This window comes from Manis pentadactyla, chromosome 1 (assembly GCF_030020395.1).
Source record: "Manis pentadactyla isolate mManPen7 chromosome 1, mManPen7.hap1, whole genome shotgun sequence".
Taxonomy (NCBI): Eukaryota; Metazoa; Chordata; class Mammalia; order Pholidota; family Manidae; genus Manis; species Manis pentadactyla.
The window spans coordinates 56,266,752-56,293,790 of NC_080019.1; positions in this window are offsets into that span (position 1 = coordinate 56,266,752).

Consider the following 27,039-nt stretch of genomic DNA (forward strand, 5'->3'; position numbering starts at 1 on the left):
TGACATCAATGCTGACGCTGAGGGTCCAGGTTAAGGGACCTTGGTTAGCGGTAGGGTTTTTGTAAGGAAATGTCTATGCAGAAGATATGGTTCTGGATATAATTAGGGTGCAGTTTTGAAGTCAGGGCGAGTGTGAGGTCGAGTCACAGGGTTGAGGGAGTCATAGTTGATATCAATGGTGAAGGCGAAGTATCTGGTCCATGGCTCGGGTCTAGGGTTCCGTTTAGGTGTTCGATAAGGAGTACGGGTGAGATAGGTTTACAGTTAGATTCGGATACATCTCTGATGTGAAGGCGAGCGCAAGATTGAGTTTCAGTTTTAAGGTGAGGTGTGGGTGTCATGAATGCTTAAGTTGAAGTGTCAGATCCTGGCGCCAGGGATAGGGCTGGCATTACCTGTAAGTTAAGGTGTATTGGGCTGACTGAGTGACAGTTAGAGATCTGATCCGTCTCCGATGTGAGGGCAATGGCCAGAGTGAGCTTCAGGCTTATGGGGAGGAATGACAGACGTCAATGCTGATGGTGGCAGTTCAGTTAAAGGGGCCTGGGCTAGGTTTAGGGTTCCCTGTAAGGGAATGTCTATGCATATGATACGGTTACGGAGAGAATTTGGGTTCAATTCTGATGTGAGTGCGAGGGTGAGATTGAGTCTCAGGGTAAAGATGTGGCTCCTAGTCGGCAGCAATGTTGAAGTCAGAGTATCTAGTCCAGGGCTCGGGTCTAGGGTTAGGCTTAGGTGTTCAGTAAGATTTACAGGAACATAGAGTTACATTTAGAGTTCGAATCTGACACTGATGTGAGGGCGATGGCCAGATTGAGCTTCATGTTTACTTTGCGGCATGACAGACGTTGCAGCTGATGGCGGCGTTTCAGGTAAAGTGGCCAGGGTTAGAGTTATGTTATTGTGCTCTGTGAGGTGTACAGGAAGGATAGGGTGATGGACAGACTTAGGGTGTTCTCTGATGTGAGGGCAAGTTCGAGATGGTGGTTCAGGTTTACGGTGAAGTGTGAATGATGCCAATGGTTACGGGGAAGGGTCAAGTAAAGAGTCATTTCTATTGTTGAGATTAAAGGGTCTCTCTGTTCTACAGAAAGGATAAGTTAAGGAATAGGGTTAGGTTCCAGCTCTGATGTGAGTGTGCTTTTGAAATTGCGATTCATAGTTGAGGAGGGCCCTGGGTGATGTCAAAGCTTACGTTGTGTGGATAGGCCCAGGATTCAGTGATAGGGTTAAAATTTTGTGTTCTCTCTGATTTCCAGAGACATTAGCATTACGGAAAGAGTTAGGTCCTGGGTCTGATGTGACGGGGAGAGCAACATGGTGGATCAGGTTTATGGTGAGGCATGGGTGACATCAATGTTCCTGGTGAGCTGTCAGGACCACTGGCCAGGGCTAGGCTAAGCGTTACGTTTTCGGTTAGGTGAAGAGAGAGGGTGTTTTCACATTTATACATATTGTCCTTCTCTTACGTTAGGGCGAATGTGCGATTCAGTTCCAGGATTACAGTGTGGCAAAGGTGATATCCATGATGAGGTTGGAGTTTCAGGACACTGCTCCACGCTAGGGTTAGGGTTATGTAATCGTTAAGAGTATGGGTTGGACCGGGATACGTTTCGATTTGCATCCTACTCTGACGTGAGGGCGAAGGCCAGATTGATCTTCATCATCGTGGTGTGGCATCGGTGACATCAATGCTGACGCTGGGGTTACAGGTTAATAGACCTGGTTTAGGGATAAGATTTTCTGTAAGGAAAAGTCTATGCGGTACATATGGTTATGGACAGAATTAGGGAGCAGTTCTGAGGTCAGGGCGAGTGTGAGATTGAGTCGCAGGGTCAATGGAGTCATAGTTGATATCCACGGTGAAGGTGAATTATCTGTTCCAGGGTAGGGTGTACGGTTAGATTTAGGTGTTCGATAAGGAATACGGGTGTGATATGGTTACAGTTAGACTTCAGATCTATCTCTGATGTGAGGGAGAGTGCATGATTGAGTTTGAAGTTAAAGCTGAAATATGGGTGACATCAAAGATGAAGGTGAAGTGTCAGATCCTGGCGCCAGATCTACGGTTAGCATTAGTTGTAAGGTAAGGAGTATGGGGCAGATTGAGTGGCAGTAAGAGTTCTGATCTGACTCTGATGTGAAGGAAATGGCCAGAATGTGCTTCAGGATTATGGGGAGGAATGACAGAAGTCGATGCTGATGGTGGCGGTTCAGTTAAATTGGCCTGGGCTAGGGTTAGGGTTTCCTGTAAGGGAAAATCTATGCATATGTTACGGTGACGGAGAAAATTAGGGTTCAGTTCTGATGTGAGGACGAGGGTGAGATTGAGGCTCATGGTTAAGATGTGTCTCCTAGTTGGCACAAATGTTGAAGGCGAGAGAATCTAGTCTAGTTCTCGGACCTAGGGTTAGGGTTAGGTGTTCACTAAGATTTACAGTAACATAGAGTTACATTTAGAGTTTGCATCTGACCCTGATGTGAGAGCGATGGCCAGATTGAGCTTCAGGTTTATGGAGCGGCATGACAGACGTTGAAGTTGACTATGTCAGCTCAGGTAAAGTGGCCAGGTCTAGAGTTATGGTATTGTGTTCTGTGAGGTGTACAGGAAGGATAGGGGTATGGACAGACTTAGGGCTGGTCTCTGATGTGAGGGCAAGTGCGAGATTGAGGTTCAGGATTACGGTGAAGTGTGGGTCATGCCAATGGTTACGGTGAAAGGACAGGTCCAAGATTCATGGCTAGGGTTAGGATTACTGCGTCGTTCTGTTCTACAGAAAGGACAAGTTTGGGATTAAGGTTAGGGTCCAGCTCTGATGTGAGTGCGAGTGTGAAATTGCGATTCAGTGTTGAGGAGGGCCCTGGGTGATGTCAATGGTGACGTTGTGTGGATAGGCCCAGGACTCAGTGCTAGGCTTAAAATTTTGTGTTCTTTCTGTTTTCCGGAGACATTAGCATTACGGAAAGAGTTAGGGTCTGGGTCTGATGCGACGGTAAGTGCAAGATGGTGGATCAGGTTTATGGTGAGGCATGGGTGACGTCAGTGGTCAAGTCGGGTGTCATAACCACGGGCCAGGGCTAGGGTAAGGGTTAGGTTTTTGGGAAACTGTAGAGGGATGGTATTGTTACATGTAGACTTAGGTCCTTCTCTTAAGTTAGGGCGAATATACGATTCAGTTCCAGGATAACTGTGAGCCAAGGTTGATATCCAAGGTTATGGTGGAGTTTCAGGAAACAGGGCCACGCTGGGGTTAGGGTTATGTAATCGTTAAAGTGTATGGGGTTTACGTGAATAGAGCTCGATTTTGGATCCTACTCTGATGTGAGGGCGTAGGCCAGACTGATCTTGATCATCATGGTGTGGCATAGGTGACATCAATGCTGACGCTGAGGGTCCAGGTTAAGGGACCTTGGTTAGCGGTAGGGTTTTTGTAAGGAAATGTCTATGCAGAAGATATGGTTCTGGATATAATTAGGGTGCAGTTTTGAAGTCAGGGCGAGTGTGAGGTCGAGTCACAGGGTTGAGGGAGTCATAGTTGATATCAATGGTGAAGGCGAAGTATCTGGTCCATGGCTCGGGTCTAGGGTTCCGTTTAGGTGTTCGATAAGGAGTACGGGTGAGATAGGTTTACAGTTAGATTCGGATACATCTCTGATGTGAAGGCGAGCGCAAGATTGAGTTTCAGTTTTAAGGTGAGGTGTGGGTGTCATGAATGCTTAAGTTGAAGTGTCAGATCCTGGCGCCAGGGATAGGGCTGGCATTACCTGTAAGTTAAGGTGTATTGGGCTGACTGAGTGACAGTTAGAGATCTGATCCGTCTCCGATGTGAGGGCAATGGCCAGAGTGAGCTTCAGGCTTATGGGGAGGAATGACAGACGTCAATGCTGATGGTGGCAGTTCAGTTAAAGGGGCCTGGGCTAGGTTTAGGGTTTCCTGTAAGGGAAAGTCTATGCATATGATACGGTTACGGAGAGAATTTGGGTTCAATTCTGATGTGAGTGCGAGGGTGAGATTGAGTCTCAGGGTAAAGATGTGGCTCCTAGTCGGCAGCAATGTTGAAGTCAGAGTATCTAGTCCAGGGCTCGGGTCTAGGGTTAGGCTTAGGTGTTCAGTAAGATTTACAGGAACATAGAGTTACATTTAGAGTTCGAATCTGACACTGATGTGAGGGCGATGGCCAGATTGAGCTTCATGTTTACTTTGCGGCATGACAGACGTTGCAGCTGATGGCGGCGTTTCAGGTAAAGTGGCCAGGGTTAGAGTTATGTTATTGTGCTCTGTGAGGTGTACAGGAAGGATAGGGTGATGGACAGACTTAGGGTGTTCTCTGATGTGAGGGCAAGTTCGAGATGGTGGTTCAGGTTTACGGAGAAGTGTGAATGATGCCAATGGTTACGGGGAAGGGTCAAGTAAAGAGTCATTTCTATTGTTGAGATTAAAGGGTCTCTCTGTTCTACAGAAAGGATAAGTTAAGGAATAGGGTTAGGTTCCAGCTCTGATGTGAGTGTGCTTTTGAAATTGCGATTCATAGTTGAGGAGGGCCCTGGGTGATGTCAAAGCTTACGTTGTGTGGATAGGCCCAGGATTCAGTGATAGGGTTAAAATTTTGTGTTCTCTCTGATTTCCAGAGACATTAGCATTACGGAAAGAGTTAGGTCCTGGGTCTGATGTGACGGGGAGAGCAACATGGTGGATCAGGTTTATGGTGAGGCATGGGTGACATCAATGTTCCTGGTGAGCTGTCAGGACCACTGGCCAGGGCTAGGCTAAGCGTTACGTTTTCGGTTAGGTGAAGAGAGAGGGTGTTTTCACATTTATACATATTGTCCTTCTCTGACGTTAGGGCGAATGTGCGATTCAGTTCCAGGATTACAGTGTGGCAAAGGTCATATCCATGATGAGGTTGGAGTTTCAGGACACTGCTCCACGCTAGGGTTAGGGTTATGTAATCGTTAAGAGTATGGGTTGGACCGGGATACGTTTCGATTTGCATCCTACTCTGACGTGAGGGCGAAGGCCAGATTGATCTTCATCATCGTGGTGTGGCATCGGTGACATCAATGCTGACGCTGGGGTTACAGGTTAATAGACCTGGTTTAGGGATAAGATTTTCTGTAAGGAAAAGTCTATGCGGTACATATGGTTATGGACAGAATTAGGGAGCAGTTCTGAGGTCAGGGCGAGTGTGAGATTGAGTCGCAGGGTCAATGGAGTCATAGTTGATATCCACGGTGAAGGTGAATTATCTGTTCCAGGGTAGGGTGTACGGTTAGATTTAGGTGTTCGATAAGGAATACGGGTGTGATATGGTTACAGTTAGACTTCAGATCTATCTCTGATGTGAGGGAGAGTGCATGATTGAGTTTGAAGTTAAAGCTGAAATATGGGTGACATCAAAGATGAAGGTGAAGTGTCAGATCCTGGCGCCAGATCTACGGTTAGCATTAGTTGTAAGGTAAGGAGTATGGGGCAGATTGAGTGGCAGTAAGAGTTCTGATCTGACTCTGATGTGAAGGAAATGGCCAGAATGTGCTTCAGGATTATGGGGAGGAATGACAGAAGTCGATGCTGATGGTGGCGGTTCAGTTAAATTGGCCTGGGCTAGGGTTAGGGTTTCCTGTAAGGGAAAATCTATGCATATGTTACGGTGACGGAGAAAATTAGGGTTCAGTTCTGATGTGAGGACGAGGGTGAGATTGAGGCTCATGGTTAAGATGTGTCTCCTAGTTGGCACAAATGTTGAAGGCGAGAGAATCTAGTCTAGTTCTCGGACCTAGGGTTAGGGTTAGGTGTTCACTAAGATTTACAGTAACATAGAGTTACATTTAGAGTTTGCATCTGACCCTGATGTGAGAGCGATGGCCAGATTGAGCTTCAGGTTTATGGAGCGGCATGACAGACGTTGAAGTTGACTATGTCAGCTCAGGTAAAGTGGCCAGGTCTAGAGTTATGGTATTGTGTTCTGTGAGGTGTACAGGAAGGATAGGGGTATGGACAGACTTAGGGCTGGTCTCTGATGTGAGGGCAAGTGCGAGATTGAGGTTCAGGATTACGGTGAAGTGTGGGTCATGCCAATGGTTACGGTGAAAGGACAGGTCCAAGATTCATGGCTAGGGTTAGGATTACTGCGTCGTTCTGTTCTACAGAAAGGACAAGTTTGGGATTAAGGTTAGGGTCCAGCTCTGATGTGAGTGCGAGTGTGAAATTGCGATTCAGTGTTGAGGAGGGCCCTGGGTGATGTCAATGGTGACGTTGTGTGGATAGGCCCAGGACTCAGTGCTAGGCTTAAAATTTTGTGTTCTTTCTGTTTTCCGGAGACATTAGCATTACGGAAAGAGTTAGGGTCTGGGTCTGATGCGACGGTAAGTGCAAGATGGTGGATCAGGTTTATGGTGAGGCATGGGTGACGTCAGTGGTCAAGTCGGGTGTCATAACCACGGGCCAGGGCTAGGGTAAGGGTTAGGTTTTTGGGAAACTGTAGAGGGATGGTATTGTTACATGTAGACTTAGGTCCTTCTCTTAAGTTAGGGCGAATATACGATTCAGTTCCAGGATAACTGTGAGCCAAGGTTGATATCCAAGGTTATGGTGGAGTTTCAGGAAACAGGGCCACGCTGGGGTTAGGGTTATGTAATCGTTAAAGTGTATGGGGTTTACGTGAATAGAGCTCGATTTTGGATCCTACTCTGATGTGAGGGCGTAGGCCAGACTGATCTTGATCATCATGGTGTGGCATAGGTGACATCAATGCTGACGCTGAGGGTCCAGGTTAAGGGACCTTGGTTAGCGGTAGGGTTTTTGTAAGGAAATGTCTATGCAGAAGATATGGTTCTGGATATAATTAGGGTGCAGTTTTGAAGTCAGGGCGAGTGTGAGGTCGAGTCACAGGGTTGAGGGAGTCATAGTTGATATCAATGGTGAAGGCGAAGTATCTGGTCCATGGCTCGGGTCTAGGGTTCCGTTTAGGTGTTCGATAAGGAGTACGGGTGAGATAGGTTTACAGTTAGATTCGGATACATCTCTGATGTGAAGGCGAGCGCAAGATTGAGTTTCAGTTTTAAGGTGAGGTGTGGGTGTCATGAATGCTTAAGTTGAAGTGTCAGATCCTGGCGCCAGGGATAGGGCTGGCATTACCTGTAAGTTAAGGTGTATTGGGCTGACTGAGTGACAGTTAGAGATCTGATCCGTCTCCGATGTGAGGGCAATGGCCAGAGTGAGCTTCAGGATTATGGGGAGGAATGACAGACGTCAATGCTGATGGTGGCAGTTCAGTTAAAGGGGCCTGGGCTAGGTTTAGGGTTTCCTGTAAGGGAAAGTCTATGCATATGATACGGTTACGGAGAGAATTTGGGTTCAATTCTGATGTGAGTGCGAGGGTGAGATTGAGTCTCAGGGTAAAGATGTGGCTCCTAGTCGGCAGCAATGTTGAAGTCAGAGTATCTAGTCCAGGGCTCGGGTCTAGGGTTAGGCTTAGGTGTTCAGTAAGATTTACAGGAACATAGAGTTACATTTAGAGTTCGAATCTGACACTGATGTGAGGGCGATGGCCAGATTGAGCTTCATGTTTACTTTGCGGCATGACAGACGTTGCAGCTGATGGCGGCGTTTCAGGTAAAGTGGCCAGGGTTAGAGTTATGTTATTGTGCTCTGTGAGGTGTACAGGAAGGATAGGGTGATGGACAGACTTAGGGTGTTCTCTGATGTGAGGGCAAGTTCGAGATGGTGGTTCAGGTTTACGGTGAAGTGTGAATGATGCCAATGGTTACGGGGAAGGGTCAAGTAAAGAGTCATTTCTATTGTTGAGATTAAAGGGTCTCTCTGTTCTACAGAAAGGATAAGTTAAGGAATAGGGTTAGGTTCCAGCTCTGATGTGAGTGTGCTTTTGAAATTGCGATTCATAGTTGAGGAGGGCCCTGGGTGATGTCAAAGCTTACGTTGTGTGGATAGGCCCAGGATTCAGTGATAGGGTTAAAATTTTGTGTTCTCTCTGATTTCCAGAGACATTAGCATTACGGAAAGAGTTAGGTCCTGGGTCTGATGTGACGGGGAGAGCAACATGGTGGATCAGGTTTATGGTGAGGCATGGGTGACATCAATGTTCCTGGTGAGCTGTCAGGACCACTGGCCAGGGCTAGGCTAAGCGTTACGTTTTCGGTTAGGTGAAGAGAGAGGGTGTTTTCACATTTATACATATTGTCCTTCTCTGACGTTAGGGCGAATGTGCGATTCAGTTCCAGGATTACAGTGTGGCAAAGGTGATATCCATGATGAGGTTGGAGTTTCAGGACACTGCTCCACGCTAGGGTTAGGGTTATGTAATCGTTAAGAGTATGGGTTGGACCGGGATACGTTTCGATTTGCATCCTACTCTGACGTGAGGGCGAAGGCCAGATTGATCTTCATCATCGTGGTGTGGCATCGGTGACATCAATGCTGACGCTGGGGTTACAGGTTAATAGACCTGGTTTAGGGATAAGATTTTCTGTAAGGAAAAGTCTATGCGGTACATATGGTTATGGACAGAATTAGGGAGCAGTTCTGAGGTCAGGGCGAGTGTGAGATTGAGTCGCAGGGTCAATGGAGTCATAGTTGATATCCACGGTGAAGGTGAATTATCTGTTCCAGGGTAGGGTGTACGGTTAGATTTAGGTGTTCGATAAGGAATACGGGTGTGATATGGTTACAGTTAGACTTCAGATCTATCTCTGATGTGAGGGAGAGTGCATGATTGAGTTTGAAGTTAAAGCTGAAATATGGGTGACATCAAAGATGAAGGTGAAGTGTCAGATCCTGGCGCCAGATCTACGGTTAGCATTAGTTGTAAGGTAAGGAGTATGGGGCAGATTGAGTGGCAGTAAGAGTTCTGATCTGACTCTGATGTGAAGGAAATGGCCAGAATGTGCTTCAGGATTATGGGGAGGAATGACAGAAGTCGATGCTGATGGTGGCGGTTCAGTTAAATTGGCCTGGGCTAGGGTTAGGGTTTCCTGTAAGGGAAAATCTATGCATATGTTACGGTGACGGAGAAAATTAGGGTTCAGTTCTGATGTGAGGACGAGGGTGAGATTGAGGCTCATGGTTAAGATGTGTCTCCTAGTTGGCACAAATGTTGAAGGCGAGAGAATCTAGTCTAGTTCTCGGACCTAGGGTTAGGGTTAGGTGTTCACTAAGATTTACAGTAACATAGAGTTACATTTAGAGTTTGCATCTGACCCTGATGTGAGAGCGATGGCCAGATTGAGCTTCAGGTTTATGGAGCGGCATGACAGACGTTGAAGTTGACTATGTCAGCTCAGGTAAAGTGGCCAGGTCTAGAGTTATGGTATTGTGTTCTGTGAGGTGTACAGGAAGGATAGGGGTATGGACAGACTTAGGGCTGGTCTCTGATGTGAGGGCAAGTGCGAGATTGAGGTTCAGGATTACGGTGAAGTGTGGGTCATGCCAATGGTTACGGTGAAAGGACAGGTCCAAGATTCATGGCTAGGGTTAGGATTACTGCGTCGTTCTGTTCTACAGAAAGGACAAGTTTGGGATTAAGGTTAGGGTCCAGCTCTGATGTGAGTGCGAGTGTGAAATTGCGATTCAGTGTTGAGGAGGGCCCTGGGTGATGTCAATGGTGACGTTGTGTGGATAGGCCCAGGACTCAGTGCTAGGCTTAAAATTTTGTGTTCTTTCTGTTTTCCGGAGACATTAGCATTACGGAAAGAGTTAGGGTCTGGGTCTGATGCGACGGTAAGTGCAAGATGGTGGATCAGGTTTATGGTGAGGCATGGGTGACGTCAGTGGTCAAGTCGGGTGTCATAACCACGGGCCAGGGCTAGGGTAAGGGTTAGGTTTTTGGGAAACTGTAGAGGGATGGTATTGTTACATGTAGACTTAGGTCCTTCTCTTAAGTTAGGGCGAATATACGATTCAGTTCCAGGATAACTGTGAGCCAAGGTTGATATCCAAGGTTATGGTGGAGTTTCAGGAAACAGGGCCACGCTGGGGTTAGGGTTATGTAATCGTTAAAGTGTATGGGGTTTACGTGAATAGAGCTCGATTTTGGATCCTACTCTGATGTGAGGGCGTAGGCCAGACTGATCTTGATCATCATGGTGTGGCATAGGTGACATCAATGCTGACGCTGAGGGTCCAGGTTAAGGGACCTTGGTTAGCGGTAGGGTTTTTGTAAGGAAATGTCTATGCAGAAGATATGGTTCTGGATATAATTAGGGTGCAGTTTTGAAGTCAGGGCGAGTGTGAGGTCGAGTCACAGGGTTGAGGGAGTCATAGTTGATATCAATGGTGAAGGCGAAGTATCTGGTCCATGGCTCGGGTCTAGGGTTCCGTTTAGGTGTTCGATAAGGAGTACGGGTGAGATAGGTTTACAGTTAGATTCGGATACATCTCTGATGTGAAGGCGAGCGCAAGATTGAGTTTCAGTTTTAAGGTGAGGTGTGGGTGTCATGAATGCTTAAGTTGAAGTGTCAGATCCTGGCGCCAGGGATAGGGCTGGCATTACCTGTAAGTTAAGGTGTATTGGGCTGACTGAGTGACAGTTAGAGATCTGATCCGTCTCCGATGTGAGGGCAATGGCCAGAGTGAGCTTCAGGATTATGGGGAGGAATGACAGACGTCAATGCTGATGGTGGCAGTTCAGTTAAAGGGGCCTGGGCTAGGTTTAGGGTTTCCTGTAAGGGAAAGTCTATGCATATGATACGGTTACGGAGAGAATTTGGGTTCAATTCTGATGTGAGTGCGAGGGTGAGATTGAGTCTCAGGGTAAAGATGTGGCTCCTAGTCGGCAGCAATGTTGAAGTCAGAGTATCTAGTCCAGGGCTCGGGTCTAGGGTTAGGCTTAGGTGTTCAGTAAGATTTACAGGAACATAGAGTTACATTTAGAGTTCGAATCTGACACTGATGTGAGGGCGATGGCCAGATTGAGCTTCATGTTTACTTTGCGGCATGACAGACGTTGCAGCTGATGGCGGCGTTTCAGGTAAAGTGGCCAGGGTTAGAGTTATGTTATTGTGCTCTGTGAGGTGTACAGGAAGGATAGGGTGATGGACAGACTTAGGGTGTTCTCTGATGTGAGGGCAAGTTCGAGATGGTGGTTCAGGTTTACGGTGAAGTGTGAATGATGCCAATGGTTACGGGGAAGGGTCAAGTAAAGAGTCATTTCTATTGTTGAGATTAAAGGGTCTCTCTGTTCTACAGAAAGGATAAGTTAAGGAATAGGGTTAGGTTCCAGCTCTGATGTGAGTGTGCTTTTGAAATTGCGATTCATAGTTGAGGAGGGCCCTGGGTGATGTCAAAGCTTACGTTGTGTGGATAGGCCCAGGATTCAGTGATAGGGTTAAAATTTTGTGTTCTCTCTGATTTCCAGAGACATTAGCATTACGGAAAGAGTTAGGTCCTGGGTCTGATGTGACGGGGAGAGCAACATGGTGGATCAGGTTTATGGTGAGGCATGGGTGACATCAATGTTCCTGGTGAGCTGTCAGGACCACTGGCCAGGGCTAGGCTAAGCGTTACGTTTTCGGTTAGGTGAAGAGAGAGGGTGTTTTCACATTTATACATATTGTCCTTCTCTGACGTTAGGGCGAATGTGCGATTCAGTTCCAGGATTACAGTGTGGCAAAGGTGATATCCATGATGAGGTTGGAGTTTCAGGACACTGCTCCACGCTAGGGTTAGGGTTATGTAATCGTTAAGAGTATGGGTTGGACCGGGATACGTTTCGATTTGCATCCTACTCTGACGTGAGGGCGAAGGCCAGATTGATCTTCATCATCGTGGTGTGGCATCGGTGACATCAATGCTGACGCTGGGGTTACAGGTTAATAGACCTGGTTTAGGGATAAGATTTTCTGTAAGGAAAAGTCTATGCGGTACATATGGTTATGGACAGAATTAGGGAGCAGTTCTGAGGTCAGGGCGAGTGTGAGATTGAGTCGCAGGGTCAATGGAGTCATAGTTGATATCCACGGTGAAGGTGAATTATCTGTTCCAGGGTAGGGTGTACGGTTAGATTTAGGTGTTCGATAAGGAATACGGGTGTGATATGGTTACAGTTAGACTTCAGATCTATCTCTGATGTGAGGGAGAGTGCATGATTGAGTTTGAAGTTAAAGCTGAAATATGGGTGACATCAAAGATGAAGGTGAAGTGTCAGATCCTGGCGCCAGATCTACGGTTAGCATTAGTTGTAAGGTAAGGAGTATGGGGCAGATTGAGTGGCAGTAAGAGTTCTGATCTGACTCTGATGTGAAGGAAATGGCCAGAATGTGCTTCAGGATTATGGGGAGGAATGACAGAAGTCGATGCTGATGGTGGCGGTTCAGTTAAATTGGCCTGGGCTAGGGTTAGGGTTTCCTGTAAGGGAAAATCTATGCATATGTTACGGTGACGGAGAAAATTAGGGTTCAGTTCTGATGTGAGGACGAGGGTGAGATTGAGGCTCATGGTTAAGATGTGTCTCCTAGTTGGCACAAATGTTGAAGGCGAGAGAATCTAGTCTAGTTCTCGGACCTAGGGTTAGGGTTAGGTGTTCACTAAGATTTACAGTAACATAGAGTTACATTTAGAGTTTGCATCTGACCCTGATGTGAGAGCGATGGCCAGATTGAGCTTCAGGTTTATGGAGCGGCATGACAGACGTTGAAGTTGACTATGTCAGCTCAGGTAAAGTGGCCAGGTCTAGAGTTATGGTATTGTGTTCTGTGAGGTGTACAGGAAGGATAGGGGTATGGACAGACTTAGGGCTGGTCTCTGATGTGAGGGCAAGTGCGAGATTGAGGTTCAGGATTACGGTGAAGTGTGGGTCATGCCAATGGTTACGGTGAAAGGACAGGTCCAAGATTCATGGCTAGGGTTAGGATTACTGCGTCGTTCTGTTCTACAGAAAGGACAAGTTTGGGATTAAGGTTAGGGTCCAGCTCTGATGTGAGTGCGAGTGTGAAATTGCGATTCAGTGTTGAGGAGGGCCCTGGGTGATGTCAATGGTGACGTTGTGTGGATAGGCCCAGGACTCAGTGCTAGGCTTAAAATTTTGTGTTCTTTCTGTTTTCCGGAGACATTAGCATTACGGAAAGAGTTAGGGTCTGGGTCTGATGCGACGGTAAGTGCAAGATGGTGGATCAGGTTTATGGTGAGGCATGGGTGACGTCAGTGGTCAAGTCGGGTGTCATAACCACGGGCCAGGGCTAGGGTAAGGGTTAGGTTTTTGGGAAACTGTAGAGGGATGGTATTGTTACATGTAGACTTAGGTCCTTCTCTTAAGTTAGGGCGAATATACGATTCAGTTCCAGGATAACTGTGAGCCAAGGTTGATATCCAAGGTTATGGTGGAGTTTCAGGAAACAGGGCCACGCTGGGGTTAGGGTTATGTAATCGTTAAAGTGTATGGGGTTTACGTGAATAGAGCTCGATTTTGGATCCTACTCTGATGTGAGGGCGTAGGCCAGACTGATCTTGATCATCATGGTGTGGCATAGGTGACATCAATGCTGACGCTGAGGGTCCAGGTTAAGGGACCTTGGTTAGCGGTAGGGTTTTTGTAAGGAAATGTCTATGCAGAAGATATGGTTCTGGATATAATTAGGGTGCAGTTTTGAAGTCAGGGCGAGTGTGAGGTCGAGTCACAGGGTTGAGGGAGTCATAGTTGATATCAATGGTGAAGGCGAAGTATCTGGTCCATGGCTCGGGTCTAGGGTTCCGTTTAGGTGTTCGATAAGGAGTACGGGTGAGATAGGTTTACAGTTAGATTCGGATACATCTCTGATGTGAAGGCGAGCGCAAGATTGAGTTTCAGTTTTAAGGTGAGGTGTGGGTGTCATGAATGCTTAAGTTGAAGTGTCAGATCCTGGCGCCAGGGATAGGGCTGGCATTACCTGTAAGTTAAGGTGTATTGGGCTGACTGAGTGACAGTTAGAGATCTGATCCGTCTCCGATGTGAGGGCAATGGCCAGAGTGAGCTTCAGGATTATGGGGAGGAATGACAGACGTCAATGCTGATGGTGGCAGTTCAGTTAAAGGGGCCTGGGCTAGGTTTAGGGTTTCCTGTAAGGGAAAGTCTATGCATATGATACGGTTACGGAGAGAATTTGGGTTCAATTCTGATGTGAGTGCGAGGGTGAGATTGAGTCTCAGGGTAAAGATGTGGCTCCTAGTCGGCAGCAATGTTGAAGTCAGAGTATCTAGTCCAGGGCTCGGGTCTAGGGTTAGGCTTAGGTGTTCAGTAAGATTTACAGGAACATAGAGTTACATTTAGAGTTCGAATCTGACACTGATGTGAGGGCGATGGCCAGATTGAGCTTCATGTTTACTTTGCGGCATGACAGACGTTGCAGCTGATGGCGGCGTTTCAGGTAAAGTGGCCAGGGTTAGAGTTATGTTATTGTGCTCTGTGAGGTGTACAGGAAGGATAGGGTGATGGACAGACTTAGGGTGTTCTCTGATGTGAGGGCAAGTTCGAGATGGTGGTTCAGGTTTACGGTGAAGTGTGAATGATGCCAATGGTTACGGGGAAGGGTCAAGTAAAGAGTCATTTCTATTGTTGAGATTAAAGGGTCTCTCTGTTCTACAGAAAGGATAAGTTAAGGAATAGGGTTAGGTTCCAGCTCTGATGTGAGTGTGCTTTTGAAATTGCGATTCATAGTTGAGGAGGGCCCTGGGTGATGTCAAAGCTTACGTTGTGTGGATAGGCCCAGGATTCAGTGATAGGGTTAAAATTTTGTGTTCTCTCTGATTTCCAGAGACATTAGCATTACGGAAAGAGTTAGGTCCTGGGTCTGATGTGACGGGGAGAGCAACATGGTGGATCAGGTTTATGGTGAGGCATGGGTGACATCAATGTTCCTGGTGAGCTGTCAGGACCACTGGCCAGGGCTAGGCTAAGCGTTACGTTTTCGGTTAGGTGAAGAGAGAGGGTGTTTTCACATTTATACATATTGTCCTTCTCTGACGTTAGGGCGAATGTGCGATTCAGTTCCAGGATTACAGTGTGGCAAAGGTGATATCCATGATGAGGTTGGAGTTTCAGGACACTGCTCCACGCTAGGGTTAGGGTTATGTAATCGTTAAGAGTATGGGTTGGACCGGGATACGTTTCGATTTGCATCCTACTCTGACGTGAGGGCGAAGGCCAGATTGATCTTCATCATCGTGGTGTGGCATCGGTGACATCAATGCTGACGCTGGGGTTACAGGTTAATAGACCTGGTTTAGGGATAAGATTTTCTGTAAGGAAAAGTCTATGCGGTACATATGGTTATGGACAGAATTAGGGAGCAGTTCTGAGGTCAGGGCGAGTGTGAGATTGAGTCGCAGGGTCAATGGAGTCATAGTTGATATCCACGGTGAAGGTGAATTATCTGTTCCAGGGTAGGGTGTACGGTTAGATTTAGGTGTTCGATAAGGAATACGGGTGTGATATGGTTACAGTTAGACTTCAGATCTATCTCTGATGTGAGGGAGAGTGCATGATTGAGTTTGAAGTTAAAGCTGAAATATGGGTGACATCAAAGATGAAGGTGAAGTGTCAGATCCTGGCGCCAGATCTACGGTTAGCATTAGTTGTAAGGTAAGGAGTATGGGGCAGATTGAGTGGCAGTAAGAGTTCTGATCTGACTCTGATGTGAAGGAAATGGCCAGAATGTGCTTCAGGATTATGGGGAGGAATGACAGAAGTCGATGCTGATGGTGGCGGTTCAGTTAAATTGGCCTGGGCTAGGGTTAGGGTTTCCTGTAAGGGAAAATCTATGCATATGTTACGGTGACGGAGAAAATTAGGGTTCAGTTCTGATGTGAGGACGAGGGTGAGATTGAGGCTCATGGTTAAGATGTGTCTCCTAGTTGGCACAAATGTTGAAGGCGAGAGAATCTAGTCTAGTTCTCGGACCTAGGGTTAGGGTTAGGTGTTCACTAAGATTTACAGTAACATAGAGTTACATTTAGAGTTTGCATCTGACCCTGATGTGAGAGCGATGGCCAGATTGAGCTTCAGGTTTATGGAGCGGCATGACAGACGTTGAAGTTGACTATGTCAGCTCAGGTAAAGTGGCCAGGTCTAGAGTTATGGTATTGTGTTCTGTGAGGTGTACAGGAAGGATAGGGGTATGGACAGACTTAGGGCTGGTCTCTGATGTGAGGGCAAGTGCGAGATTGAGGTTCAGGATTACGGTGAAGTGTGGGTCATGCCAATGGTTACGGTGAAAGGACAGGTCCAAGATTCATGGCTAGGGTTAGGATTACTGCGTCGTTCTGTTCTACAGAAAGGACAAGTTTGGGATTAAGGTTAGGGTCCAGCTCTGATGTGAGTGCGAGTGTGAAATTGCGATTCAGTGTTGAGGAGGGCCCTGGGTGATGTCAATGGTGACGTTGTGTGGATAGGCCCAGGACTCAGTGCTAGGCTTAAAATTTTGTGTTCTTTCTGTTTTCCGGAGACATTAGCATTACGGAAAGAGTTAGGGTCTGGGTCTGATGCGACGGTAAGTGCAAGATGGTGGATCAGGTTTATGGTGAGGCATGGGTGACGTCAGTGGTCAAGTCGGGTGTCATAACCACGGGCCAGGGCTAGGGTAAGGGTTAGGTTTTTGGGAAACTGTAGAGGGATGGTATTGTTACATGTAGACTTAGGTCCTTCTCTTAAGTTAGGGCGAATATACGATTCAGTTCCAGGATAACTGTGAGCCAAGGTTGATATCCAAGGTTATGGTGGAGTTTCAGGAAACAGGGCCACGCTGGGGTTAGGGTTATGTAATCGTTAAAGTGTATGGGGTTTACGTGAATAGAGCTCGATTTTGGATCCTACTCTGATGTGAGGGCGTAGGCCAGACTGATCTTGATCATCATGGTGTGGCATAGGTGACATCAATGCTGACGCTGAGGGTCCAGGTTAAGGGACCTTGGTTAGCGGTAGGGTTTTTGTAAGGAAATGTCTATGCAGAAGATATGGTTCTGGATATAATTAGGGTGCAGTTTTGAAGTCAGGGCGAGTGTGAGGTCGAGTCACAGGGTTGAGGGAGTCATAGTTGATATCAATGGTGAAGGCGAAGTATCTGGTCCATGGCTCGGGTCTAGGGTTCCGTTTAGGTGTTCGATAAGGAGTATGGGTGAGATAGGTTTACAGTTAGATTCGGATACATCTCTGATGTGAAGGCGAGCGCAAGATTGAGTTTCAGTTTTAAGGTGAGGTGTGGGTGTCATGAATGCTTAAGTTGAAGTGTCAGATCCTGGCGCCAGGGATAGGGCTGGCATTACCTGTAAGTTAAGGTGTATTGGGCTGACTGAGTGACAGTTAGAGATCTGATCCGTCTCCGATGTGAGGGCAATGGCCAGAGTGAGCTTCAGGATTATGGGGAGGAATGACAGACGTCAATGCTGATGGTGGCAGTTCAGTTAAAGGGGCCTGGGCTAGGTTTAGGGTTTCCTGTAAGGGAAAGTCTATGCATATGATACGGTTACGGAGAGAATTTGGGTTCAATTCTGATGTGAGTGCGAGGGTGAGATTGAGTCTCAGGGTAAAGATGTGGCTCCTAGTCGGCAGCAATGTTGAAGTCAGAGTATCTAGTCCAGGGCTCGGGTCTAGGGTTAGGCTTAGGTGTTCAGTAAGATTTACAGGAACATAGAGTTACATTTAGAGTTCGAATCTGACACTGATGTGAGGGCGATGGCCAGATTGAGCTTCATGTTTACTTTGCGGCATGACAGACGTTGCAGCTGATGGCGGCGTTTCAGGTAAAGTGGCCAGGGTTAGAGTTATGTTATTGTGCTCTGTGAGGTGTACAGGAAGGATAGGGTGATGGACAGACTTAGGGTGTTCTCTGATGTGAGGGCAAGTTCGAGATGGTGGTTCAGGTTTACGGTGAAGTGTGAATGATGCCAATGGTTACGGGGAAGGGTCAAGTAAAGAGTCATTTCTATTGTTGAGATTAAAGGGTCTCTCTGTTCTACAGAAAGGATAAGTTAAGGAATAGGGTTAGGTTCCAGCTCTGATGTGAGTGTGCTTTTGAAATTGCGATTCATAGTTGAGGAGGGCCCTGGGTGATGTCAAAGCTTACGTTGTGTGGATAGGCCCAGGATTCAGTGATAGGGTTAAAATTTTGTGTTCTCTCTGATTTCCAGAGACATTAGCATTACGGAAAGAGTTAGGTCCTGGGTCTGATGTGACGGGGAGAGCAACATGGTGGATCAGGTTTATGGTGAGGCATGGGTGACATCAATGTTCCTGGTGAGCTGTCAGGACCACTGGCCAGGGCTAGGCTAAGCGTTACGTTTTCGGTTAGGTGAAGAGAGAGGGTGTTTTCACATTTATACATATTGTCCTTCTCTGACGTTAGGGCGAATGTGCGATTCAGTTCCAGGATTACAGTGTGGCAAAGGTGATATCCATGATGAGGTTGGAGTTTCAGGACACTGCTCCACGCTAGGGTTAGGGTTATGTAATCGTTAAGAGTATGGGTTGGACCGGGATACGTTTCGATTTGCATCCTACTCTGACGTGAGGGCGAAGGCCAGATTGATCTTCATCATCGTGGTGTGGCATCGGTGACATCAATGCTGACGCTGGGGTTACAGGTTAATAGACCTGGTTTAGGGATAAGATTTTCTGTAAGGAAAAGTCTATGCGGTACATATGGTTATGGACAGAATTAGGGAGCAGTTCTGAGGTCAGGGCGAGTGTGAGATTGAGTCGCAGGGTCAATGGAGTCATAGTTGATATCCACGGTGAAGGTGAATTATCTGTTCCAGGGTAGGGTGTACGGTTAGATTTAGGTGTTCGATAAGGAATACGGGTGTGATATGGTTACAGTTAGACTTCAGATCTATCTCTGATGTGAGGGAGAGTGCATGATTGAGTTTGAAGTTAAAGCTGAAATATGGGTGACATCAAAGATGAAGGTGAAGTGTCAGATCCTGGCGCCAGATCTACGGTTAGCATTAGTTGTAAGGTAAGGAGTATGGGGCAGATTGAGTGGCAGTAAGAGTTCTGATCTGACTCTGATGTGAAGGAAATGGCCAGAATGTGCTTCAGGATTATGGGGAGGAATGACAGAAGTCGATGCTGATGGTGGCGGTTCAGTTAAATTGGCCTGGGCTAGGGTTAGGGTTTCCTGTAAGGGAAAATCTATGCATATGTTACGGTGACGGAGAAAATTAGGGTTCAGTTCTGATGTGAGGACGAGGGTGAGATTGAGGCTCATGGTTAAGATGTGTCTCCTAGTTGGCACAAATGTTGAAGGCGAGAGAATCTAGTCTAGTTCTCGGACCTAGGGTTAGGGTTAGGTGTTCACTAAGATTTACAGTAACATAGAGTTACATTTAGAGTTTGCATCTGACCCTGATGTGAGAGCGATGGCCAGATTGAGCTTCAGGTTTATGGAGCGGCATGACAGACGTTGAAGTTGACTATGTCAGCTCAGGTAAAGTGGCCAGGTCTAGAGTTATGGTATTGTGTTCTGTGAGGTGTACAGGAAGGATAGGGGTATGGACAGACTTAGGGCTGGTCTCTGATGTGAGGGCAAGTGCGAGATTGAGGTTCAGGATTACGGTGAAGTGTGGGTCATGCCAATGGTTACGGTGAAAGGACAGGTCCAAGATTCATGGCTAGGGTTAGGATTACTGCGTCGTTCTGTTCTACAGAAAGGACAAGTTTGGGATTAAGGTTAGGGTCCAGCTCTGATGTGAGTGCGAGTGTGAAATTGCGATTCAGTGTTGAGGAGGGCCCTGGGTGATGTCAATGGTGACGTTGTGTGGATAGGCCCAGGACTCAGTGCTAGGCTTAAAATTTTGTGTTCTTTCTGTTTTCCGGAGACATTAGCATTACGGAAAGAGTTAGGGTCTGGGTCTGATGCGACGGTAAGTGCAAGATGGTGGATCAGGTTTATGGTGAGGCATGGGTGACGTCAGTGGTCAAGTCGGGTGTCATAACCACGGGCCAGGGCTAGGGTAAGGGTTAGGTTTTTGGGAAACTGTAGAGGGATGGTATTGTTACATGTAGACTTAGGTCCTTCTCTTAAGTTAGGGCGAATATACGATTCAGTTCCAGGATAACTGTGAGCCAAGGTTGATATCCAAGGTTATGGTGGAGTTTCAGGAAACAGGGCCACGCTGGGGTTAGGGTTATGTAATCGTTAAAGTGTATGGGGTTTACGTGAATAGAGCTCGATTTTGGATCCTACTCTGATGTGAGGGCGTAGGCCAGACTGATCTTGATCATCATGGTGTGGCATAGGTGACATCAATGCTGACGCTGAGGGTCCAGGTTAAGGGACCTTGGTTAGCGGTAGGGTTTTTGTAAGGAAATGTCTATGCAGAAGATATGGTTCTGGATATAATTAGGGTGCAGTTTTGAAGTCAGGGCGAGTGTGAGGTCGAGTCACAGGGTTGAGGGAGTCATAGTTGATATCAATGGTGAAGGCGAAGTATCTGGTCCATGGCTCGGGTCTAGGGTTCCGTTTAGGTGTTCGATAAGGAGTACGGGTGAGATAGGTTTACAGTTAGATTCGGATACATCTCTGATGTGAAGGCGAGCGCAAGATTGAGTTTCAGTTTTAAGGTGAGGTGTGGGTGTCATGAATGCTTAAGTTGAAGTGTCAGATCCTGGCGCCAGGGATAGGGCTGGCATTACCTGTAAGTTAAGGTGTATTGGGCTGACTGAGTGACAGTTAGAGATCTGATCCGTCTCCGATGTGAGGGCAATGGCCAGAGTGAGCTTCAGGATTATGGGGAGGAATGACAGACGTCAATGCTGATGGTGGCAGTTCAGTTAAAGGGGCCTGGGCTAGGTTTAGGGTTTCCTGTAAGGGAAAGTCTATGCATATGATACGGTTACGGAGAGAATTTGGGTTCAATTCTGATGTGAGTGCGAGGGTGAGATTGAGTCTCAGGGTAAAGATGTGGCTCCTAGTCGGCAGCAATGTTGAAGTCAGAGTATCTAGTCCAGGGCTCGGGTCTAGGGTTAGGCTTAGGTGTTCAGTAAGATTTACAGGAACATAGAGTTACATTTAGAGTTCGAATCTGACACTGATGTGAGGGCGATGGCCAGATTGAGCTTCATGTTTACTTTGCGGCATGACAGACGTTGCAGCTGATGGCGGCGTTTCAGGTAAAGTGGCCAGGGTTAGAGTTATGTTATTGTGCTCTGTGAGGTGTACAGGAAGGATAGGGTGATGGACAGACTTAGGGTGTTCTCTGATGTGAGGGCAAGTTCGAGATGGTGGTTCAGGTTTACGGTGAAGTGTGAATGATGCCAATGGTTACGGGGAAGGGTCAAGTAAAGAGTCATTTCTATTGTTGAGATTAAAGGGTCTCTCTGTTCTACAGAAAGGATAAGTTAAGGAATAGGGTTAGGTTCCAGCTCTGATGTGAGTGTGCTTTTGAAATTGCGATTCATAGTTGAGGAGGGCCCTGGGTGATGTCAAAGCTTACGTTGTGTGGATAGGCCCAGGATTCAGTGATAGGGTTAAAATTTTGTGTTCTCTCTGATTTCCAGAGACATTAGCATTACGGAAAGAGTTAGGTCCTGGGTCTGATGTGACGGGGAGAGCAACATGGTGGATCAGGTTTATGGTGAGGCATGGGTGACATCAATGTTCCTGGTGAGCTGTCAGGACCACTGGCCAGGGCTAGGCTAAGCGTTACGTTTTCGGTTAGGTGAAGAGAGAGGGTGTTTTCACATTTATACATATTGTCCTTCTCTGACGTTAGGGCGAATGTGCGATTCAGTTCCAGGATTACAGTGTGGCAAAGGTGATATCCATGATGAGGTTGGAGTTTCAGGACACTGCTCCACGCTAGGGTTAGGGTTATGTAATCGTTAAGAGTATGGGTTGGACCGGGATACGTTTCGATTTGCATCCTACTCTGACGTGAGGGCGAAGGCCAGATTGATCTTCATCATCGTGGTGTGGCATCGGTGACATCAATGCTGACGCTGGGGTTACAGGTTAATAGACCTGGTTTAGGGATAAGATTTTCTGTAAGGAAAAGTCTATGCGGTACATATGGTTATGGACAGAATTAGGGAGCAGTTCTGAGGTCAGGGCGAGTGTGAGATTGAGTCGCAGGGTCAATGGAGTCATAGTTGATATCCACGGTGAAGGTGAATTATCTGTTCCAGGGTAGGGTGTACGGTTAGATTTAGGTGTTCGATAAGGAATACGGGTGTGATATGGTTACAGTTAGACTTCAGATCTATCTCTGATGTGAGGGAGAGTGCATGATTGAGTTTGAAGTTAAAGCTGAAATATGGGTGACATCAAAGATGAAGGTGAAGTGTCAGATCCTGGCGCCAGATCTACGGTTAGCATTAGTTGTAAGGTAAGGAGTATGGGGCAGATTGAGTGGCAGTAAGAGTTCTGATCTGACTCTGATGTGAAGGAAATGGCCAGAATGTGCTTCAGGATTATGGGGAGGAATGACAGAAGTCGATGCTGATGGTGGCGGTTCAGTTAAATTGGCCTGGGCTAGGGTTAGGGTTTCCTGTAAGGGAAAATCTATGCATATGTTACGGTGACGGAGAAAATTAGGGTTCAGTTCTGATGTGAGGACGAGGGTGAGATTGAGGCTCATGGTTAAGATGTGTCTCCTAGTTGGCACAAATGTTGAAGGCGAGAGAATCTAGTCTAGTTCTCGGACCTAGGGTTAGGGTTAGGTGTTCACTAAGATTTACAGTAACATAGAGTTACATTTAGAGTTTGCATCTGACCCTGATGTGAGAGCGATGGCCAGATTGAGCTTCAGGTTTATGGAGCGGCATGACAGATGTTGAAGTTGACTATGTCAGCTCAGGTAAAGTGGCCAGGTCTAGAGTTATGGTATTGTGTTCTGTGAGGTGTACAGGAAGGATAGGGGTATGGACAGACTTAGGGCTGGTCTCTGATGTGAGGGCAAGTGCGAGATTGAGGTTCAGGATTACGGTGAAGTGTGGGTCATGCCAATGGTTACGGTGAAAGGACAGGTCCAAGATTCATGGCTAGGGTTAGGATTACTGCGTCGTTCTGTTCTACAGAAAGGACAAGTTTGGGATTAAGGTTAGGGTCCAGCTCTGATGTGAGTGCGAGTGTGAAATTGCGATTCAGTGTTGAGGAGGGCCCTGGGTGATGTCAATGGTGACGTTGTGTGGATAGGCCCAGGACTCAGTGCTAGGCTTAAAATTTTGTGTTCTTTCTGTTTTCCGGAGACATTAGCATTACGGAAAGAGTTAGGGTCTGGGTCTGATGCGACGGTAAGTGCAAGATGGTGGATCAGGTTTATGGTGAGGCATGGGTGACGTCAGTGGTCAAGTCGGGTGTCATAACCACGGGCCAGGGCTAGGGTAAGGGTTAGGTTTTTGGGAAACTGTAGAGGGATGGTATTGTTACATGTAGACTTAGGTCCTTCTCTTAAGTTAGGGCGAATATACGATTCAGTTCCAGGATAACTGTGAGCCAAGGTTGATATCCAAGGTTATGGTGGAGTTTCAGGAAACAGGGCCACGCTGGGGTTAGGGTTATGTAATCGTTAAAGTGTATGGGGTTTACGTGAATAGAGCTCGATTTTGGATCCTACTCTGATGTGAGGGCGTAGGCCAGACTGATCTTGATCATCATGGTGTGGCATAGGTGACATCAATGCTGACGCTGAGGGTCCAGGTTAAGGGACCTTGGTTAGCGGTAGGGTTTTTGTAAGGAAATGTCTATGCAGAAGATATGGTTCTGGATATAATTAGGGTGCAGTTTTGAAGTCAGGGCGAGTGTGAGGTCGAGTCACAGGGTTGAGGGAGTCATAGTTGATATCAATGGTGAAGGCGAAGTATCTGGTCCATGGCTCGGGTCTAGGGTTCCGTTTAGGTGTTCGATAAGGAGTACGGGTGAGATAGGTTTACAGTTAGATTCGGATCCATCTCTGATGTGAAGGCGAGCGCAAGATTGAGTTTCAGTTTTAAGGTGAGGTGTGGGTGTCATGAATGCTTAAGTTGAAGTGTCAGATCCTGGCGCCAGGGATAGGGCTGGCATTACCTGTAAGTTAAGGTGTATTGGGCTGAATGAGTGACAGTTAGAGATCTGATCCGTCTCCGATGTGAGGGCAATGGCCAGAGTGAGCTTCAGGATTATGGGGAGGAATGACAGACGTCAATGCTGATGGTGGCAGTTCAGTTAAAGGGGCCTGGGCTAGGTTTAGGGTTTCCTGTAAGGGAAAGTCTATGCATATGATACGGTTACGGAGAGAATTTGGGTTCAATTCTGATGTGAGTGCGAGGGTGAGATTGAGTCTCAGGGTAAAGATGTGGCTCCTAGTCGGCAGCAATGTTGAAGTCAGAGTATCTAGTCCAGGGCTCGGGTCTAGGGTTAGGCTTAGGTGTTCAGTAAGATTTACAGGAACATAGAGTTACATTTAGAGTTCGAATCTGACACTGATGTGAGGGCGATGGCCAGATTGAGCTTCATGTTTACTTTGCGGCATGACAGACGTTGCAGCTGATGGCGGCGTTTCAGGTAAAGTGGCCAGGGTTAGAGTTATGTTATTGTGCTCTGTGAGGTGTACAGGAAGGATAGGGTGATGGACAGACTTAGGGTGTTCTCTGATGTGAGGGCAAGTTCGAGATGGTGGTTCAGGTTTACGGTGAAGTGTGAATGATGCCAATGGTTACGGGGAAGGGTCAAGTAAAGAGTCATTTCTATTGTTGAGATTAAAGGGTCTCTCTGTTCTACAGAAAGGATAAGTTAAGGAATAGGGTTAGGTTCCAGCTCTGATGTGAGTGTGCTTTTGAAATTGCGATTCATAGTTGAGGAGGGCCCTGGGTGATGTCAAAGCTTACGTTGTGTGGATAGGCCCAGGATTCAGTGATAGGGTTAAAATTTTGTGTTCTCTCTGATTTCCAGAGACATTAGCATTACGGAAAGAGTTAGGTCCTGGGTCTGATGTGACGGGGAGAGCAACATGGTGGATCAGGTTTATGGTGAGGCATGGGTGACATCAATGTTCCTGGTGAGCTGTCAGGACCACTGGCCAGGGCTAGGCTAAGCGTTACGTTTTCGGTTAGGTGAAGAGAGAGGGTGTTTTCACATTTATACATATTGTCCTTCTCTGACGTTAGGGCGAATGTGCGATTCAGTTCCAGGATTACAGTGTGGCAAAGGTGATATCCATGATGAGGTTGGAGTTTCAGGACACTGCTCCACGCTAGGGTTAGGGTTATGTAATCGTTAAGAGTATGGGTTGGACCGGGATACGTTTCGATTTGCATCCTACTCTGACGTGAGGGCGAAGGCCAGATTGATCTTCATCATCGTGGTGTGGCATCGGTGACATCAATGCTGACGCTGGGGTTACAGGTTAATAGACCTGGTTTAGGGATAAGATTTTCTGTAAGGAAAAGTCTATGCGGTACATATGGTTATGGACAGAATTAGGGAGCAGTTCTGAGGTCAGGGCGAGTGTGAGATTGAGTCGCAGGGTCAATGGAGTCATAGTTGATATCCACGGTGAAGGTGAATTATCTGTTCCAGGGTAGGGTGTACGGTTAGATTTAGGTGTTCGATAAGGAATACGGGTGTGATATGGTTACAGTTAGACTTCAGATCTATCTCTGATGTGAGGGAGAGTGCATGATTGAGTTTGAAGTTAAAGCTGAAATATGGGTGACATCAAAGATGAAGGTGAAGTGTCAGATCCTGGCGCCAGATCTACGGTTAGCATTAGTTGTAAGGTAAGGAGTATGGGGCAGATTGAGTGGCAGTAAGAGTTCTGATCTGACTCTGATGTGAAGGAAATGGCCAGAATGTGCTTCAGGATTATGGGGAGGAATGACAGAAGTCGATGCTGATGGTGGCGGTTCAGTTAAATTGGCCTGGGCTAGGGTTAGGGTTTCCTGTAAGGGAAAATCTATGCATATGTTACGGTGACGGAGAAAATTAGGGTTCAGTTCTGATGTGAGGACGAGGGTGAGATTGAGGCTCATGGTTAAGATGTGTCTCCTAGTTGGCACAAATGTTGAAGGCGAGAGAATCTAGTCTAGTTCTCGGACCTAGGGTTAGGGTTAGGTGTTCACTAAGATTTACAGTAACATAGAGTTACATTTAGAGTTTGCATCTGACCCTGATGTGAGAGCGATGGCCAGATTGAGCTTCAGGTTTATGGAGCGGCATGACAGACGTTGAAGTTGACTATGTCAGCTCAGGTAAAGTGGCCAGGTCTAGAGTTATGGTATTGTGTTCTGTGAGGTGTACAGGAAGGATAGGGGTATGGACAGACTTAGGGCTGGTCTCTGATGTGAGGGCAAGTGCGAGATTGAGGTTCAGGATTACGGTGAAGTGTGGGTCATGCCAATGGTTACGGTGAAAGGACAGGTCCAAGATTCATGGCTAGGGTTAGGATTACTGCGTCGTTCTGTTCTACAGAAAGGACAAGTTTGGGATTAAGGTTAGGGTCCAGCTCTGATGTGAGTGCGAGTGTGAAATTGCGATTCAGTGTTGAGGAGGGCCCTGGGTGATGTCAATGGTGACGTTGTGTGGATAGGCCCAGGACTCAGTGCTAGGCTTAAAATTTTGTGTTCTTTCTGTTTTCCGGAGACATTAGCATTACGGAAAGAGTTAGGGTCTGGGTCTGATGCGACGGTAAGTGCAAGATGGTGGATCAGGTTTATGGTGAGGCATGGGTGACGTCAGTGGTCAAGTCGGGTGTCATAACCACGGGCCAGGGCTAGGGTAAGGGTTAGGTTTTTGGGAAACTGTAGAGGGATGGTATTGTTACATGTAGACTTAGGTCCTTCTCTTAAGTTAGGGCGAATATACGATTCAGTTCCAGGATAACTGTGAGCCAAGGTTGATATCCAAGGTTATGGTGGAGTTTCAGGAAACAGGGCCACGCTGGGGTTAGGGTTATGTAATCGTTAAAGTGTATGGGGTTTACGTGAATAGAGCTCGATTTTGGATCCTACTCTGATGTGAGGGCGTAGGCCAGACTGATCTTGATCATCATGGTGTGGCATAGGTGACATCAATGCTGACGCTGAGGGTCCAGGTTAAGGGACCTTGGTTAGCGGTAGGGTTTTTGTAAGGAAATGTCTATGC